At 41.4% G+C, this 20,193-nt stretch overlaps 1 long non-coding RNA gene across 1 annotated transcript; it reads right to left on the bottom strand.

The window, feature by feature from the left end:
* Positions 1–5,542: 5,542 nt before the first annotated feature.
* LOC120408655 lies at positions 5,543–6,867 on the bottom strand. The gene is made up of 2 exons (XR_005600848.1): positions 6,747–6,867; positions 5,543–5,840 (listed from the first exon to the last, which is right to left on the bottom strand). It is a non-coding gene; the product is annotated as an uncharacterized LOC120408655 (long non-coding RNA).
* Between the last annotated feature and the right edge of the window lie 13,326 nt (positions 6,868–20,193).

The following is a 20,193-nucleotide window of genomic DNA, read 5'->3' as shown; positions in this document are numbered from 1 at the left end:
GCCACCATAACTGGGGCAGTCATGGGCAGAGAGAAGGGAACAGGTTGCTGCCACCTGGTAGGATTTCAGCTACCTTAGCCCATGTTTTTCAGTCTGGAGATGGTTGGCAGTTGAACATCAGATTTGACCTATTCAGACATTTCTTTCTTGCAGAGAGGTGTATTTGTAGAACTCAATTCAGCAGTGCTGATTGGATGATGACAAATCTGTTTCATGGCAACTTCTGAGGTTTCAGAATTTGTTTTTGTTCCACATTAAAATGAAAACAGAACCTTAGGAATGTTTTTGGTAGATTAGAATTGCGTGGGTGTTTGTTTTCTACAGCCAGGTCCTTAGGGCATTGGCTTGGGACATGGGAGACCGAAGTTCAAGTCCCTGTTCTGCACCAGAGTAGAGTTTTTCCTCCCATGCCAGAGCCCTAAGCACCAGGCTCTAAAGAGTGTGAGTAGATCAGCTTCCTCTTCTGTACAGTGAGATAGGGAAGTGTTATCTCTAAGGGATGTTGTGAGACTGAATGTAATTAATGGTTGTAAAGCTTATTGAGCTCTTAGAATGGCAGGTGTCGCATTAGTGCCATTATCATTTACTATCATAATTCTGCTTCTTCCTCTGCGTTGAATCCGAAGTGCTGTACGGGATGTACAGCTTCACCTAGAGTCCTACAGCATTGTGGAAAAGATGCGCAGAAACTGTACAGTGTGTGACACTAAGGGCCTGGCCTCTAGGAGCTACTGCAATAAGAGTAACAATGAGAGAGGGGCCACCATGAGATTTGGATGGGGCAATTTACAGAGCGACAAGAGAATGAAAAGAAGAGAATTGCTGCTATTTGCCTTATTAAATGTTTCTAGGAATGACTTGCATATAGGACTTAGACAGTTGTATCTCTTTAAAACTACTCTGATCTGAGACATTCTTCCAACCAGATGTTTCTAGGCTAACACCATTTGGATTTGTTGCTTTGTTTCCAGCTAGTGAAGAAAAGAGTCTAATTTTGCTGATTATCCAGCAGCTGTGCAGGTGCTGCTTTTTAATCACTGTAAAGAGCAAACCATAAAAATCCAACCCCCTTTACAAACCAAGGACCCAATCCTGCATTTCTTGCACACCAAACATGCCAATTGGCTTCATGACTATTCTCTGGAATGCTTACATAAATTTATTTTCTGAAAATCACTGAATTAAAAATTATATTAATGCTGATCATTCTGTAACTGAACTGGAAAATGCTTTATCCAGTACAACAACTAAGCTTCTTAATTGAAAGGACATTCTCTGGTCCCAATCCTCACCCTCAGAGCCCTAGGCCAACAGAATTTAATTGAGGTTAAATTTGTGTCTTTATGCCAGAAGCAACAAACACAGGGAGTGCCATGCCAGAACAGGTCCGTGCAGAGATCTATCTTCTAAGCAGGATGAGATGAGGAAGAAAGTGTGTTACACCAGTGCTTTGAGACCTACACTGGTTCCCCAGTTCAAGTTTCTGGTGCTGATCTGCCGCTATCTCAGACACAGCCTTTCCCTCTGTAATTCACCACAAGAAGCTACTGCCGTCATGTACTTTTACATCTAACAGCCCTCTGGCAGAGGGATGAGCTTTTCACTAGCAGCCCCAAGTCTCTGGAACACCCTCCCAAAGGAGATCAGAAAGAGTCCAACCCACCCCATTTTCGGGTTATGCTACAAGACCTCAGTAAAGCATCCACAAAGAACCAGAGCAAAAGAGGACTTGGCAGTGTGCCCACTAATCAGTAGCTAAAACAAAGGCTGGGGATCAGGCTGTTCAGATACCAATGTTTTGCTCTTGTACAGCAATTAAATACCAGGTACAGGCACATCAGGTATCATCTGAGCTGGAGAGACAGACTGAGCTCTGTTTATGGTGAACTTTTTTTGACATGACACACTTGATTATTGGAAGAAACTACAGCACCTCGCCTTTTCTTCCAGCAATAGGAAATGAGTGGGTGAATTTTTGTGTAATGATAATTATACACCCATGATGTAGCCTCCTCGTGGCTTTAGTTACTAATATGACTATTGTTATTGCACTGTCTGTTGCCAGGCTTCTGAAATAAGGGTGTGTGTGTGTGTGTGTCTTGCTCACTTGTTCAACACATGAAGTCATCTCAACTTTAAATGTTCATAATATAGCAAATATAATAATACAAAAAGAGGGAAAGTGATTTAATGTTTACTTCTAGGTACTTGGACTCTACCATGCATGGTAAAATCAACAACAGAGGGCTTTTCTGCTATTTTATACCCCCTAGATGTCATTAGAGGTAGAGAGAACCAACCAGAATTTGAAGTCAGAGCACCCAGGAAGTGAAGCTTTTTAATCCTATACAAATACTGTCTCTTAACCAGATTGCTCCTTTTGAGAAGGATTCTGCTTATTTAGTTTATACTACTTTGTACAGGGTCTAGAAAGTATAACATCCTGGACAGTTTTGGATTAGATGATCATAGGGTGACCAGACAGCAAAAATCGGGACGGGGGTGAGGGTTATAGGTGCCTATATAAGAAAAAGCCCCAAAGATTGGGACTGTCCCTATACAATCGGGACATATGGTCACCCCAGATCATCACCACAAGTCTGCACTTCAGTTCTACCTTTTTAAAGCATCTCTGGGCATGCTAGAACGCCTGTCTAGTCAGATACAACAGAAAAGCACTACCCATGTAGAGATGGGGATTGGTGGGGCTGTGTTGTGGGGAAAGGCAGCTATGTGGTATGTTCTCCACCTACCATAAACCTGTTCAGCCCCTCCATTAATTCTATACAGCACCTGGGTTCTATGGAGCTGGAGAGAGGTTGTGTGGCCTGTCACAAAGTGGGAATGTTCTTAATGTTTTCTCTGAATAGTGTGTGGGTGCCTCAGTTTCCCCTATGCATTTCTCAAGTGTCTAGGGGTGTGTGATTGTTGTAGAGACCTAGGGGGCCAGTGTGATCCTGTCTGCACAAAGAATGGCTGACACCTGTCTTCTGGCAACTGATGGCCTGAGCCGCTCCCCTGCAAAGTTGCCAACTAAAGGTGTTGAAGAACAAAGAGATCAGGTGACCTCCTGGCCCGGGAAAGAGACAAAGGGAGAGGAGGGGCTGGAGAGTTTTCCATTTGGAGCTGGCTGGGAAAATGGAGGGGAGGCCAGGCCTGGCCTCCCCTGGGCCCCCCAAGATGGACCTGACTAAGGGGGTCCTGTGGTCTGTACCTGCAAGACCTGTCTTGGACTATGTTCCTGTTGTCTAAATAAACCTTCTGTTTTACTGGCTGGCTGAGAGTCATGGTGAATCACAGGAAGCCGGGGGTGCAGGGCCTTATCTCCCCCAACTCCGTGTCATGGCCTAAGGACAATGCTGTATTGGTGTGTAGCCTCTCTGTACAGCATGTTCCCAAGGAAAAGCATCAGAACTACTGGTGCAACTTCCACCGGTGAACTGAGCAGTAACTCCTTCTCCAGGCTGGCCACGCTCCCAGAATGGAGTATTGGTGAGTGCCAGGCAGGGTCCCTCCATTGGCTGCTCTAGATCTATGCAGATGATGATGTCAGTGCTGAGGGGAAGCCAAGAACAGCACAAAGGCAACTGGGAACCCCAAGTACAATGTGAAATTGGGAGGGTTTTTTCTATGCATCTTAGGCTAAATCTCCCACCCCTACTCACACATCCACTGGCCCATCCCTCCCCAGGGAATGCTGTGATGTACAGGTGACTCTACAACAACCCTTCAGGGTCTCTATGGCATTACACATGGAAGGGATTATATGGCTCTGTTATAGGATTAATTCACTCATAAGCTTCCCACTGCAGTAGGGAGAAGGGGAAACAAGCCCTCTAACCCTCTCTAATTCCCTCTACCTACTATCAATGAACTACACAGGCCTGCTGCATCTTTTGAATTTCACTGTTTATGTATTGACTACATTTCTTGAGTACCTCAAATTCTCATTATCCTCAGGGATCACATGCTTAGTGAAAGTCTGGCACATTTCTGGTTAATGTGGTTTCCAGAAAGAGCCTACAGTTACCATGAATTGCAAGCTCCAGCTAAGGCGAATGACAAAATATTTAGTTACCCCTGCAATTACAGCCAACTGCCAAAAAAAGATGGTAAATTTTAAATGACCAAGATACAGGGATCAAGTGATCTGTCTCCACCCATTCTTTGTAAAGCAAAGGTCAGAGAAGGACACACCCACCCTCCCCGAACTGAAATTCATTCACAACTTGAAGCACCTGTGATGTTGTTTAAGAAAAACTGCTAGGGACTCAGCAAGACAATGGAACCTACCCGTATTTGAAAGAAAGTGAAGAACTCAACAATCTGAATACAGAGAGTTCTTAAATTCTCATGCTCTCAAATGGGAGATGACAGCTACCTTATAGAAATAAATGTTTTTTATTTCTGCAATGGGAAAGGAGAAATTTCTGTCTATAAAGGGAGATGTATTTCTTGCATTATTTGTAAATTAAAAAAAATACTTTTGCACAGGGCTTGGAGTGCATATTTCCAATGGGTTTGCCAATACTTGCATTTTTTCATGTTACTTAGGGGGAATAAAATAGTTTTTAATGGGTGATGGGTGTATAATATAGTATGGTTTTTAAAAATCCATTATTTTTAATTGTAAGCTATTTTTTTTTACAGCCCATATTTTCAAATAGGCATGTACTCAAGTTTACTTTAGGCATACAGAGCCCCCAATACATGCACACATGGTGAGTTTGCATGTACCCACATTAGAGTACATGCACAGGTATGTGGTTGCCTAGACTCCAACTGGCATCCACTTATTGAGGTGTTTGTGCACCTATGTCAGGTGTCTCTCACCTTTGCTTTGCAAAGACTGTTTGCAGACTGTTGGGGTAGGTGCTGTTCAAATACATAAGAAGACATACGCTCTACCCTGAGGGGGTGGGGGAAAGAAGAGATAAAGGTATCACTACAGCTTAGGAAAAAATTAAAGATAAACTAGAGGAGTAGAATAGAATATCAGCATGGAGCTTTTAAATAAGAAATATTGTATATTCTCCCAGGCTTCTGGAAAGGTATCTCTGCATCTGAGTAGCTCTCTCTCTTAAAAATCCATAGTGAAGACCAATATTTGTTCACCCTACTTAAAGCTAGTTCAGTGGCTGGATACAGTACAAACCCAACAGCAGAACATGTGTATTAGTTAAGTGAATGAGTCATCCAACAAGGCTGTGTAAAGATTTCTTACACTGCACTTATAAAACTGTCCCAGCTATTTTAGAACACTTGTATGAGAAAAATGATTTAAGGCAGTAGATCAGAGACTGAAATGAGAAGCCCATACATTAAGGACTGCACTGGGAAGCAAAGATCTGCTCGGAGCAGTCTATCACGCTACATTTTTTCTTTCTTTTTGAACTGGCCAAGAAAGAAAGCAGCATATACTTTTTCATTAATTAAATGTTTAAAGGAGACAGCAGCATAGTTCATAGTCTGAGCACAGGGCTGGGAGCATGGATCACCTGAGTGCCACTAATGCTGACTTACTGCGGGTGGGCAAGTCTGCATCAGTTTGTCCATCTGTAAAATTGAGAAAACAACATACCCACCACTCAACATTCTTGTAAGGATTATTTCTTGAGCCCCAATTCTGTGCTTGTAGCCATACTGGACATGTAAGAAGACAGTCCCTGTCCCAAGGAAGTTACGCTGCAGAATAGACATAGATAAGACAGCTCCGACTTGTCTGTCAGGTTCCAAAAGGAGTTTGAGGTGGAGTATGAGACTTTCAGAGGTCATCTTTGTGGCTTTAGTGTTTGCACTGTGGTATGAAGCGCTGCATGAGTTTATTGTAATTCTGATTGCTACATTAAAGAGAAAAGAGAGCAAGTCAATACTGTGGTGTATACAGCTATGTAAACTCATATTTGCTACAATTCAGTTTTATGTGTACTACAGCTTTAAGTGGAAGGAATTTCCCAGCCAACCTGCTGGGAAGCAGTGCTGCAAGCCAGTTCAGTATGGCTGCTACAGCGTACACCCTGTCTCAGGGGTGTGCGTTCTCTCACTCATAGGGAGGTTATGTTTGTTGTTTTCTTTACTCTGAAATAAAAGCCACCCATATTAAAAGGGCAGGTGTTGCAATTTGCTATGGGAGGTATAAATATCAGAGCCATAGCTAGTTGTTGCAACCAGGTTTATTTCAACATGACCACTGCACCACTTCTCATTGACTTAGACATCGCTATTTTACACTCCTGTCAACACACCTGCATTTGGATGGTGAGAGAGACAGCTCAATTTTGTCCCCTACTACCCATCTGTGACTCTAATAACTAGTATGTACGCTCTCATCTGACTTGCTTACAAGACACATGGTTGTGGTGTATTCACCCAGATGCTTTTTCATAACACAACCATCTGTCAATTATGTTTGTGCATCCACACCTACCATATGGTCTCTGTTTGTATTCTGGGAAAATTGGGGTGGTTGTCCCTTAGGGTATGTCTACACTACAGCCAGGACCATGCTTCCCAATATGGGTAGACAGACACTTGCTAGCTGTGCTTTCAAATGCAGACCTGCCCCAACACAGGCTGCCCCAGCTGGAACCTCTACTTCTGTTACCCCTATAAGTCATTGCAGGGGTGCAAAGCCACCAGGACACAGATCTCTTCTAGTCATGCCCCTTTCTCCCACCACTCCATCTCCTCTGCCACAGCTAGACACTATCCCTGTACCCTAGGGCTGGTGCGGAAGTGGTGCAGACCTGGTGGAGCTGGCACTGTTGTGCTGGGGCTATTCTCCATGAAAGGATTTAGATCTGTCCTAATGTCCCTTTGCACCAGCCTAGTCCTGGGACAGCAATCAGTCAGGCCCAGAATCCCTGGAAGACAGGAGCACACAACAAAATAAAAAGTTAGGATCTAGTTACAGGAAGATGACCTGTGTCAGCCTAAAACCATTGGCAAAACGTGGTCAGTTGCCGTAGTTGCTAGCCAAAGATAAAATATGTCATGTGTAGACACAAACCATGTTTAGCATCAACTCCCATTGATTTTGCTAAATACCTTTGAGGATCTTGGCCTGTGTCTCCTGTTCAGCAAAGTACTAAAGCACCTGCAAAAGTGCTTTGCTGAATAGGAATGGACTTAGCTGTTTCCAGCTACAACAAGTGGAATCTCAAAATAGTCCCGGCTTTCAAAGGAGAGGGATGAGATGCCTTCCTTTGTCCAGCCCTCTAGGTGCCACAGAGCACCCTTCCCTCCCACCTCCCCTTCAGTTATAGAGGAATTTGGCAGTAGATCATCATTTTATGCTTTGTAATGTTATTTTAATCATTCCATGCTATTTACAGAGTTCAGTTTCAGAGCTTCTATATAGGGGAAACAACCCGAAAAAAACAGGAGAGGTAGAAATGGTGGTGTTATTTAATGGTGGTGTAATAGAACCAAGATACTTATGCCAGATTGACAAACCAGATCAATTTTCAGCTGGTAATCCAAAGATCTGCAGACACTGAGGGGCAGAGACTGTATGAAGCAGGGCCCAAAAACAAATGAATCAACAGTTAGTAAGCTCCGAAACCTGCACAGTAAAGGAGTACTGGAAAGACAAACTGCTCTATTTCCTGGCCCCAGTCATCTGACATGGGCGTGTGTGTAACTTTGTATAGGCAGCATGAATGGCTCCTCTTCTCTGCTGTGAAGAAGGGTGTATAGCACTCATAGGAGCTGTGGGTGGACTAGCCCAACCCCTTATTATTTTGCCCACCAATTAGGCCTAATGCCCAACCTACTGATTTTGGCTCATTAAGTTCCTGCTCGTCATCTCTCATTTTTAACAAGCCAAATTTCAACACTATCCTTGAATCTTATCAATTTGGCCTTTCTATTTAGACTAACTGTTCTATCTTTATCTTTTCCCACCAGCATTTGTTATTCTAGGTTATTTGTAACATCTTATAAACTTTTATATACTTTTTACAGTTGAACTCACACTTTGGGTAAATGTATAGGTCCAATTGTCATAACAGAGCTGAGCCGTAGAATGTAAACTCATTATGGCAGGAATCTGTCTGCCTACATGTCTGTAAAATGCCTGGCATAATCGTGAGCACAAAGTAAGAAATAATCCTATATAATAAATGTATGGACTAATAGAAAAATAAAAATACAGTAAGTGATGTCTTATCTGATTAGCATGAGCCCTGCAAGAGTGGATCCTCAAGTAACTTTTCTTCTCCTCTCTGTGGTTTGAATCTGCGGTACTTACTTAGGCAAAACTCTCTTTAAGCCAATTAAAGCTTTTCCTGGGTACAGACAGAAAGATCAGGCCTTGTGTGTGCTTAATCCAAATTTCCTTCAGTTCTAGATCTTGTTTAATTTTCTCTTGTGTCAGTAACATAGCAAAAAGGGAGAAATTATCTGCTGTGATGAGTTCCTGCGTGGGGAAAAAAGCACTAGTACTCTGTTTACGGGAAATTACTGCTTTGTGGTCTTTTCTGCTGTAAAGCAATTTACCAAGAAGAAAAGCAGCATGTCCTGTAAGACACTCACGTAAGCAATTTCAAAAAAGCTGTGACTGAGTGAGGTAATGCATAGTTGTAATGGAGCTGCTCTCCTAATGAGTGGGAGGGACGCAACTGAAATGCAGAGGAAAGTCAGACAAATCACCAGTATATAACAGGTGAAGGAAAATACTGGCGTAGGACAACACCTTGCGCTTATCAAAAGTGCCACGAGACCTTTAATAGCCATGCTGAAAAGACTGCAGACTCATTTTCCAAAGTCTAAGCAGAAAAACTCCCACACAATCTATCTAGATTTTTATACGTTCATCCTCTACCACAGTATCCGAGTGCCCATAAACAGCATGCCACTACATTTATCCATCTCAGAAAGCTAAAACAGAGGCAGCCCTGTCAAGATATTAGCCTACAGCTCCAGGGAGGGCAGACATTTAAAACTGTTTCTTAGCCATCAAAGCAAGGTAATGGACTATCACTGATCCAGTAGTGAAGAGGGAAACAACGTTCAGTTCTATGTAGCTTAATAACATACTGCTCTAATAAGGCCTTTCTGAAGAAAACACTCATCTTCTATGCACCAGGATCAAGTCATGCTATTTGCACTGTCCTTATCCTCTTTTAAATCCCTCCTTAAAACTCTCTCTGCCACAATACCTAAAAATTATAGCTGTTTGGCACCAGGGTGACTGGAAACCACCTGGAACTGCTGAGATAGTTCTGCTAATGTGCACAGTCACATCTGTCTCTGCAACTTTGTCCTCTCAGTCAGTAGTGAATTAATGATGTAGTGTGATGCTAGAGCAGTGGTTTTCAAACTTTTAGTATTGGTGACTCCTTTCACACAGCAAGCCTGAGTGTGACCTCCCTTATACATTAAAAACAGGGGGATTTAATTTAATGAGGTCTGAGAGCTGTCAGTCCCATGGAGCTGATAGCTCGCAACCACCTTGCAACTTCCTGAGAGCTCATGACCCTCAGTTCGAGAACCCCTGTGCTAGAAGGCATTGCATCACTGGTGATGGTGGTGCCACCTTCAAATGAACTGCAAAGCAGCTGTCTTGTGGTCATTAAAGTATTTTACATAAAACAAAGGGGACTGAGCTTCCTGAACGTGGTATCTCACTGACTCCAACAGGGCTTTGCAGATGGTGGCTTTGCCTATGTGGAATTTTTTTCAGGATTGATGCCTCAGTCCCTATCTTCCCTCATTCACACAGATGTGGGTCCTAATTAATAAAGCACTGTGAGAGCCTTGCAAAAAAGGTGCTCTATCAGGGTAACAGATTCTTGTATTATAATAATTATATAATTACAGCAAGGAGGTGTTATATTAGCTCTATTTCCCGCCAGCAAGAAAGTTTTAAATCAGGATTTAACTGAAAACGTGATGTTTCTTAGTACAGCCTCTAGCTCACCTGTCCTACTCTACTTCTTTCATAGGTTAACACTCAGACTGGGCTACAGTCCTTTGAAGAATTTCGGGGTGGGGAGTAGTAAGATCTTTACAGGGATGGGGGACAAAAATAATTTTTTTCTTGTATTCTTTTTAGAAGGGATTTAGAGAATTTAACAGGTTTCTTAAGAGACGGGGAGGAAGACGAGAACACAATCCAATGGGTTAGCAAAGAAGGAAAACCGTGCTTTGGTGTCCAGAATGAAATGGTAAGAAGTTCTAGTTGCACAAGTGTGGCTGGTTACTAGTTGCTTCTGGCAACTGTTAAGTGTTCTTTTTATTATTACTTTATTTTCACGCTGATGATGGGTTTACAGCCCCCAAGCTCGGTCCCAGATCAGTTCATACGAAAATTATGCAAAGGCTGTAAACTTCAGCCTTTGTGAGGGTCAAGAAAATGAGCACTGGGGAAGGAAGACAGAGGCTCAGAAAATGGACTTTCAGCTGGTTAAGTCTGTAGCAATGTGAGTAAACAAATATCCCAATATGCGGTGACACTGAGTTCATTTAGACAGTGCAGAAAACTTCAGAAGAGCCCCAGTGAAAAGGGGCAAAATGCAACCAGAACTACTATCTATCAACCTTCCTACGTTAGCCAGTCTGCTGTGTTTCTTAAACACATTTAAACAAGATTCTTGTTTTAAAAACTGGTACTGTGTATGCCCTCAGCTGGGCCCAAGCTGTAGCAACTATTTTTTAAACCTGATGAACTTTGGCTTGAACTTTATTTTTAAGAATAGCTTTAACGCTGCTTAGCCCCATTCAGACTGGCCAGTCAAACAGTTTTTATATACCAGTTTAGCAAGATGAATGTTTAAATATGATTCTTAAATGTAGCCCAATGGCTAGTATAGAAAGGTGTGTACCTAGTCTGGGCTGTATTTTGCCTTTTGCATTTGGGCTGTTTTACTAACCAAGTTTACCCCAGGGGAAAAAATCCTATCTGCATTGTAAACATTCCAAATAAAATTTAAGCACCAGAAGAGAGAATGCAGAGAAGTAGCAGAACAGTGACATGTCTAAGATTCCATATTTAGATTGGGAAATAATGTGCCTAAATAAAGTTTGGACTTGTCCTAGTCACCCTCCTGAACTAATGATGATGTAATTTGATTCTAGTATTTCTTGGCAAACAATTTCCTGCAGGTCTGAGTTCATTGGCTTGTGGGGAAAACTATCATTACAATACAAAGGGTTAGGAACATTTTTAACAGAAGGTTAAATTCTCTACCAAACATCACAAAAATAAATAAATGTGCAGAAGATGCCTAATTAAAGATTTTTTTTAACTTTTCCTTGGCCTATTTATTCTTTCTAAATTATTATGTATAAATATTAACAGAGTACTAAGCAGAGTAAATATATGTATTTTCATTCTATTACTGCTGCTATGAAACCACCAATCTTGTGATATCTGAGCTGTGGTGAGAATTGTTTCAAGGGGGTAAATATCTCCCATGCAAAAATGGTTAAAGCACTCCTGTCTGAAATTTAAATTGGAAAAGCATGCACGCCAAGGGATACACATTTCATAAGGTAGGACTCTGTGCTTAGAACACAAAACCTATTTTCTGTTCAAGTCCCATCCTTCCCCCACACACACTTCCCATACACTTAATTGTTTTAAGGATGAAGTTTTAAAGACATCTAGCCCTGGATTTAAATTTTAGGACTGAGAGACTATTTTAAGATACATGGGGGGTCTTTAGGACTAGATTTGTGTGACTGAAAACTTAAACTGCCTAAAGTTGTTGCAGCAAATGAACTCGGGACCAGAAATTCAACCACCCATTGATAATTAGCTTCAGAATCTCATTCTTGTTTATACAGGGAGATTACGAACTAAAGCAGGAGGGGATCATAAAGACAACAAGTAAAGTCACATGCTTTCATTGTATTGCATCAGAAAAAGTTGAAAACAGCCAAGAGATGCAATGAAGCAGCTCAGTTAAAGTAAATACAACTCAGGTTTTGGATAATTAATTATATTTAATCAGTTTGAATCAGACACACATTTCTCCAAGAGCAGGGGAAAAGTTAAGTGCAGGGGGGTAATTGGAGGTGCTGTTTTAAGTTGTCTGTGTTCCATGTTGCTGTTTGTTTTTCCTTAGCACCTGGGACCACAATCATGGACCAGCATCCCACTGTGCTGGGTGTTCTGGAAACACAGAACCAAAAGACAGTTGAGTGCAATAGCCAAGTGTGCGGTTCTAGTGTGTGATTATGTTGTAACCTTCGTGCCTGTATTCTCTGACTCTGCTCTACTGCCAGCCTACTGGTAATGTGCAACCCCATATATGAATGAAAGGAACGAGAGATACAGAATTTATTTGAGGAGACAGCATCAATCAGTGGATAGAGCAGGAGTCTAGAAGTCAGGAGACCAGTGCGCTACTTTCAATTCTGCCACTATTTTCCTGTGGTCTTTTCTATACAAGAAACATTAGTGTAGTATTTTCACTGACTGTTCCACACTAGCTATGCTGAATCATTAACATCTGCAGTTTCACCCTGCATCCATCAGTGCTTTGCGGCACCATTTGACCCACAGTGACATCTGAGACCATATCCAAGGGTTCCTGCTCCATTTGCATTGCATCTTGAAAATTTTCAATAGGAGACTTCCATGGTGCCAGGGGACTTTGGGAATGAGGGTCAAAATTAAGCTCTGTACTGGTGGGTGGCTTTCAGCTAAGTTGGTTCCTGGGGCATGGAGAGCAGAAGCCTGGACAATTACTGAACCCACTTCATGTACATGTGGTGTATTTGCTTCCCCCTCATGTGATGCAATAATTTGCCACGGTAAGTCTTTCCAGTGAAGAGGCTTATGTGACCTTAGAAAAGTCCCTTCACCCTTTTGTGGCACAGTTTCCCCATTTGGCAGATGGGGATAGTAACAGGATTTGGATAAGAGCTCTACTGTGACACCATACAGTGGCTCTCCAAAGTCAATGCCTCCCATTTTTTTTCTCTACTTGACTTTCATGAAAACTAACAAAAAAAAAACAACCCACCACCTTGATGCCATTTTACCTGGGTTACTTCTCTGTCAGGCAGCTTCTTTTGTTTACCCTCCCTCATGTGCTCTGTTACTTAAGTTAGTGGTTTGGCTTTTATTAACTTAAAAACAATACCTTTCCACCACCACCCATAATTACTAGCCTCATTCTCAGAATTGCTTTCCAGCATGTCAGAGTGCCCTTAATTACTGCTGCTGCCCCAAGAATAACAGGACACAGACAAACAGGATTTTTTCTCCCACTGCAGCTGCCTACAACTGCTTGCTTAAGCTAAGAGCAAGACTCATGAGTGTTTTGTGTATTTGAGATTGTTTGTTTTTCTGCCCTCCTGTTTTAATTTTCATAAGCAAACTGTTGGGGTTGGTTTTCCTTGTTTAAATCCAAACAAGGATACCAATATTGTTTGTTATACCATACTGTTCTGAGAGATTTGTCAGAACACTGTAAAATGCTTTAACAATAATCTATAGTTAATTCCACACGTGGTCTTGATCTGAGAAGGTTTATGGATAACTCAGATCTGTGACCATAAAAATAAATGTTAATGCAACGAAGTGAAGGGATGCTAAGGTTACTGGAAGAAAACCATTCTCTTTAGCATAAGGAAACCTGCACTTAATATTTTTAATTTTGAAAATTTCAGCATTGTGTTCATTTTCTTATTCCAAATCCATGAATTTCTGGGGCAGCGCAGCTGTTTACCATGATGTTTTCACCAACAGAGTTTCTCCACTTTCCTAATGTTACCACAATGTGTATTATGCTAATAATTATATGGTCATAAATATTGCAGTATTTGAAAGTGATTAGATATCAGAGGTAAATCAAAAGGGCAGGATGCACATATGTGTAACTCCAAGTATGTGAGTAGTCCCAGGATCAGTGCCTAAAAAAGACACTGGTTGAGAGTGACTCAGAAATTTAGCCTTTTATGTAAAAAAACCCCAGTTTTATTTAAAACAAAATAAAATCCCTATCCCCTTCACCCTGGGAAAAAAAGTATCATCACTTCCACCAAAACAATAGTACCCCATTAACACAGGTCTCTCCTAGGAAACACTAAAACAGTAGTTCTCAATCTTTCCTGACTACTGTCCCCCTTTCAGAAGTCTGCAGACCAAGCCCTGACACCTGGGGCTGAAGCATGCACCTTGGCCCTGCTTGCCACACCCCTAACAATGGCCCTGCATGTGGGATCTTCTCTACAGCCCTCCTGTGACACACGCCTCTCCCCCAGGTGGGTTGCAATTGCCAGGTTGAGAAACACTGATTTTAGATGAGTTGTACTCTTTGGAATACCTCTGCATACCCCCAGGAGTACATGTACCCCTGATTAAGAATCACTGCCCTAAAACACCACACCACACCAGAATGCTAGGTTTCCTATGTGTGCCTGCAATGCAAGCATTCCATTACATCATTCCTCAGCTGGTCTCAAATCTCATGAAAAGAAAAGGTATTGAGATGTAAAAGCAGCACACTCTGGCCTATTCGAGAAATTGGAATGTGGTCCCTTTTCTCTCTCACTTAGGGGAGGGGAAAGATGAATGATGGGTCTTCAGAGATCACAAGGCTATTCTAACAAGTCAGTAATATTATCCACTTCTCACTGTTATCAGCTATGATGATGTCTCTTTAGCCAATGCTTAAAACCATATCTGATTTTTTTTTTTAAATTCAGATGCTGCTTTAATTCTCCAACCCAATGAGGATGCAGCTAATTTAATTATTGGTGCCCCATCTGAAAATCAATTCCAGAAGCTAATTAGTTATGTTACCAGGAAGGTAATCAAATAAAGAAACTTACTAGTGGGTGCTGATAGTGTCCCTTTAACTTTTGCAATTGCTATCAACTTTAAAAAAAAAAATTCAATTTACTATTAATGAGACAGTTTTCCTGGTTTATGGGGGTCTTTCATATGGAAATAAGGGAGAGGAAAATCAACTATTGTTGTTGTTTAAAAATTAAGAACATGTTCTCTGAAACTACTTCTAACTCTTCTGAAATTAGCAACAAAAAGTCCTGTGGCACCTTATAGACTAACAGATGTATTGGAGCATGAGCTTTCGTGGTGAATACCCACTTTGTCAGACGCATGTAATGGAAATTTCCAGAGGCAGGTATAAATATGCAGGCCAGAATCAGTCTGGAGATAACAAGGTTAGTTCAATCAGGGAGGATGAGGCCCTCTTCTAAGCAGTTGAGGTGTGAACACCAAGGGAGGAGAAACTGCTTAATGTATTTTCCCCATGCTTATTCCCCCCCACACACACACAGACACACACAGTTCCTCACATCTTCTTGTCAGTAGCTGGAAATGGGCCATTTTCATTACCACTACAAACAATTCTTTTTCTCTCCTGCTGATAATAGCTCACCTTAACTAATCACTCTCCTTATGAAAAAAATGAGTGTTACCATACACACTATATGCTCTCTCTGTGTGTATATATATATCTTCCTACTTGTACTTTCACGTGCATCAGATGAAGTGGGCTGTAGCCCACGAAAGTTTATGCTCAAATAAATTTGTTAGTTTCTAAGGTGCCAGAAGTACTAAAAGTTCTTTTTGTAGTTGGCTAGCCATTCACAGGGCTTGGCTACACTTACAAATTTGCAGCGCTGCAGCAGGGTGTGAAAACACACCCTCTGCAGCGCTGCAAATTGCGGCGCTACAAAGCGCCAGTGTAGTCAAAGCCCCAACGCTGGGAGCCGCGCTCCCAGCGCTGTCCGTTATTCCCCACAGGGAGGTGGAGTACGGACAGCGCTGGGAGAGTTTTCTCCCAGCGCTGGCGCTTTGACTACACTTAGCGCTTCAAAGCGCTGCCGCGGCAGCGCTTTGAAGTTTAAGTGTAGCCATAGCCAGAGTCTTTGTTTAATCCTGAGCTGATGGTGTCAAATTTGCAAATGAAGCTGAAGCTCAACAGTTTCTCTTTGAAGTCTGGTCCTGAAGTGTGTTTTGCTGTAGGATGGCCACCTTAAAATCTGCTGTTGTGTGGCCAGGAAGGTTGAAGTGTTCTCCTACAGGTTTTTGTATATTGCCATTCCTAATATCTGATTTGTGTCCATTTATCCTTTTACGTAGGGACTGTCCAGTTTGGTCAATGTACATAGCAGAGGGGCATTGCTGGCATATATAACATTGGTGGACATGCAGGTGAATGAACCGGTGATGTTGTAGCTGATCTGGTTAGGTCCTGTGATGGTGTTGCTGGTGTAGATATGTGGGCAGAGTTGGCATTGAGGTTTGTTGCATGGATTGGTTCCTAAATTAGAGTTACTATGGTGCGGTGTGGTTGCTGGTGAGAATATGCTTAAGGTTGGTGGGTTGTCTGGGCAAGGACTGGCCTGCCTCCCAAGGCCTGTGAAAGCGAGGGATCATTGTCCAGGATGGGTTGCAGATCACTGATGTGCTGGAGAGGCTTAAGCTGAGGACAGTAGGTGATGGACAGTGAAGTTCTGTTGGTTTCTTTCTTGGGCTTGTCTTACAGCAGGAGGCTTCTGGGTACATGTCTGGCTCTGTTGATCTGTTTCCTTATTTCCTTGTGTGGGGATCGTAGTTTTGAGAATGCTTGGTGAAGCTTCTGAAATTGGCTTTTTAAAATTTCAAGTTGAGGTGCAAATGTTTCCATTCTGTTAACCCCTCCCTTCTCATATGCTTGTAACTTTCTCAAACATTCATCTTTTGGGGCTGAAATTTTCCATGCTAGCTTTCTCTCTAAAGGAAAATTAAGCAAAATCCTTTCGAACGCTTTTGTGTTGTGTGCCAAAAAATTACTTTACCCACTTAAAATCAAAATAAAACATTACCACTTTTTTCCTACACAAAAACCTTAAACAAATTTGTTAGACATTTTAAACTTAATGTGTAAGGTGCCCTTTAAAAAGGAGTGTATGCTTTGCTTAGTTCAAACAAAAATTGGATGAATAGTAGTTTCCAGTGATTGGAAAAACCACTTCTCAGCTTTTTCAGTAGCATCAAATGAGGTCTAGACTACAAATAAACTTGCATTGAATTAATGAAACCAATTAGTCATTTTATTCATGTTTGTGTGTAGACACTCTTGTATCAGAATAAAATTTGCTAAGATTGATTTAGGAGAGTTTGTACGTCATAAGTAAAAATGATATAAGCCAAGTTTAAAAAACAGAAGTGTCCAACAGAGGTTTGCACCTGCCTAACTAACTTGGTTTAAAAACACACCTTTAAACAGTGCAGCTTTGTTTGTAATCCAGACCTAAGGTTCTGAATTTAGCCACTTTCTATTGTGAAATAAATGTTCACCTACCAACTTGCACTGAAATAAGTAAATTGGTTTTAGAGTAGCAGCCGTGTTAGTCTGTATCCGCAAAAAGAACAGGAGTACTTGTGGCACCTTAGAGAATTTGTTATGGTGCCACAAGTACTCCTGTTCTTTTAAAATTGGTTTTAATACACTCCTTTTGTGAATTCAGTGCAAGTTTCTGAGTAGACTAGTTCACACTTGTCATCTAATAGAAATATTTAGCATTGTTTGCACAAATATTTTGGGGAAGTCTTGTGGTAGAGCAATGACAGGAGATTTCCCTCCCAAAAAATGCTGGTGTAGATGCTACTTCCAACATCTCAATGTGCTTTCTGTTGGCTCAAGGCCCAACTGCTCTAGAGACTGCGGCTGGGATAATTGGTATAAAGAGGATTGTGAATGTGTTAATGAAACAAATAGTTAAAATCCTCCCTTAAGTACTGCCTCATCAGGGAAAAGGGAGGATCACATATGATCTCTGCAATTTTTGCTGCATTGTGCAACATCATATCAATCCTAGGCTTTCATTTAAAAAAAAAATCCATTCTCAAGATCAATGGCTTTGCCTGTACTGATGTTTATATGGAAAAAAATTGCACCTTTTCTTACTGCTCTTTTAATGCTAAAGGAGATCCTCCCACCCCAAGGTTGCATGTGCACAAGTACTTTTGGAAATCCAGAATCTCCCTCAGTTTCTGTAGTGCAGGTGGAGCAGCTTCTCCATCAGTGTTAGTACTAATGGCAACTCTATTAGGCTGGAATTTTTACCACCACATGCAGGATTAGAGCACAATATGGTAAAAATGTGTCCATCTACAGTAGAATCATAGATTATTAGGGTACCACTATTGCTATCATTAGGGGAGGAGCTGCACTATAGAGGGACAAAAACTTCAGTGTTGATGCAGCCAAAAAGTCTAAAACAGTAATGTCAGCCTATGACTAGTTAGGGTTAGTAGATCTAGTGAGGGGAACTTCCAGTCATATAATGGGACAAACAAAAGTGTGCCCTCCCCACCCTATTTGTCTTGTGTAGTGTGAACTGCTAAACATAATAGGAACTGTTGCATTCAATGGGACTACTCACCAGCTGGGTTGATCTGATCAGGGATAATTAATGGGTCTGTTTTCTCATTTTAAAAGACTGTCAGTGCCACCCAGATCAATTAATGGAAACTTTCTATAGTTTATAAAAAATCATAAACCAAACTCATACATAAGAGTCTGCAGGATTGAGAGTACTAAACTTACACTCTTTTATTCTTAATTACAAGGGTTTTAACTATTGGGACATCTAGCATCCAATAATTGCTAAATATTTGTATTTTTCTAAACAGTTCTATGTTTCACAGTAGAAAACCTATTTATTTTATTTTAGAGAGACAATGTAGGTGAGATAGTATCTTGTATTGGACCAGCTTTCATTGGTGAAAGAGACGAGCTTTTGAGCTCTTCTTATTTTAGGAAATGTGTATACACCTATGTGACACTTCATTTTGGTACCTACTCAATCTTGTATGATTCAGAGTTTCTTGGGGTCCTAATAACCTAAACAAGTCAATGTCATAACATTTTTATGTGTACTGTCCAATTGTTGCTCTATAATTCATTATTAAAAGTGAGTCAGTCTTGTTTGCTTAATGTATGCTTTTGTTTTTATGGTTTCAAAGCATTTTTTTAAATGCTATATTTTAAGAACCTTCTAGACATTGTTTTCATTGTGTGAATGTACTTCATTGTTGTATCATTCCCCTGCAATATTTATAGGACGAAGTCTGGTTGGTTTATTTATGTAGTGTGAATGGCACATGGTACCAGAATAATGCTCTGGGAGTTCAATACTGATGCTGTAGAAGGAGCTGTCAATGAGAACCCCAGTGATGCATAAATGGCTTCCAATAACCCTGCCCCCCACCCCAATGCACCCAATACTATAGCATGGCAGATCAGATTCTAATTACTGTAACAATCAGTTTATCTACTAAAGCGTGAGGACCTAACGTTATCCTAGTTACTGTAAGAACAAGTGCTATTCTTCATGTACTTTTTCACAAATTTAAAACATTTTATGAAAGCTGTTAAAAAATTATATATTACACAGGTTAAGGAAAGTGTCTGTACAGCTGGATGTAGTGTTTAGATTATCCACAATTAATGTTTGCTTTAAAAGTCATCAGATACATAATCAGCAATAACCCAAAGTTAGGTGAATAAATTTAACGATACAGCTTAGATATTAACATCCAAGTATTCGGGATGAAAAATTGTACAGAGTTATGGAAAGCCTCTGTACCAATGAGTGAATATTGTCCCTCAGTAAGTGAGCATTGAGGAGGGGTTGTCCTATAGTAGCTATAATCCTATTCCTAAGCAATTTTTTCTGGCAGTTGGGGGGAGAATCTAAAGCAATTCCCCCCCCCACCCCCTTACAACTTGCTGTTTAATTTCTTTTGATACTCCCCTAAGCATAAAGCAGAAGGTATAGGGGAAGGTCCCTATTTGCTTCAGCATTGGAAGTGAGGAGTTGTCCTTCTGCATGTAGTGCAGGGGTCCCCAATGCGGTGCCCGTGGGCGCCATGGTGCCTGCTGGGGCATCTAAGTGTGGCAGTGTACTGGCTGGCGGACGAGCATCTGCTGAAATGCCGCCAACAAGCAGCATCATCCAGAGGCATCACAGCTGAAATGCCACCGATTTTTGCATTTCGGCAGCAGCGCCTCTGGATGACCCTGTTTGTCAGCCCCATTTCTGCAGCGACACCTATTGATGTTGCCGCTTCTCGGCGACATTTCGGTGGATGCTCATCTGCCGCCACAGTCCTCCATGGCCCGTCGTCACGTCCACCAGATGAAAAAGGTTGGGGACGTGTGTGTATTTGAAAAGCTTGCCCTAATTTATAACGTAGATGAGTGTAGAGTTATGGTCTTT

The sequence above is a fragment of the Mauremys reevesii genome, linkage group 6 (genome assembly GCF_016161935.1).
Source record: "Mauremys reevesii isolate NIE-2019 linkage group 6, ASM1616193v1, whole genome shotgun sequence".
Taxonomy (NCBI): domain Eukaryota; kingdom Metazoa; phylum Chordata; order Testudines; family Geoemydidae; genus Mauremys; species Mauremys reevesii.
Note: the sequence above shows the minus strand (reverse complement) of the source record. Positions and strands in the feature narration are given on the sequence as shown.